The sequence below is a fragment of the Microtus ochrogaster genome, chromosome 1, assembly GCF_000317375.1.
Source record: "Microtus ochrogaster isolate Prairie Vole_2 chromosome 1, MicOch1.0, whole genome shotgun sequence".
Taxonomy (NCBI): domain Eukaryota; kingdom Metazoa; phylum Chordata; class Mammalia; order Rodentia; family Cricetidae; genus Microtus; species Microtus ochrogaster.
The window spans coordinates 89904761-89905273 of NC_022009.1; the positions used below are offsets into that span (position 1 = coordinate 89904761).

Genomic DNA, 513 nt, shown 5'->3' on the forward strand with positions numbered 1-513 from the left:
TGTGTGTGTGTGTCCATGTCTATGTGTGTATGTGTCCATGTCTATGTGTGTGTGTGTCCATGTCTATGTGTGTGTGTGTCCATGTCTATGTGTGTGTGTGTGTCCATGTCTATGTGTGTATGTGTGTCCATGTCTATGTGTGTGTGTGTGTCCATGTCTATGTGTGGGTATGTGTGTTTATGTCTATGTGGGTGTGTATTCATGTCTACGTGTGTGTGTCCGTGTCCATGTCTATGTGTGTGTGTGTGTGTTTGTGTCTATGTGGGTGTGTATCCATGTCTACGTGTGTGTGTGTGTCCATATCTATGTGTGGGTGTGTGTATCCATGTCTACGTGTGTGTGTGTGTCCATGTCTATGTGTGTGTGTGTGTATCCATGTCTATGTGTGTGTGTGTCCATGTCTATGTATGGGTGTGTGTGTCCATGTCTGTGTGGGTGTGTGTCCATGTCTATGTTTGGGTGTGTGTCCATGTCTATGTGTGGGTGTGTGTCCATGTCTATGTGTGGGTGTGT

At 45.8% G+C, this 513-nt stretch overlaps 1 protein-coding gene across 1 annotated transcript in view; it reads left to right on the forward strand.

The window, feature by feature from the left end:
- Nceh1 (neutral cholesterol ester hydrolase 1) overlaps positions 1 to 513 on the forward strand; it is a 64821-nt gene that overhangs the window by 45952 nt on the left and 18356 nt on the right. The gene's annotated exons all lie outside the window — the stretch shown is intronic.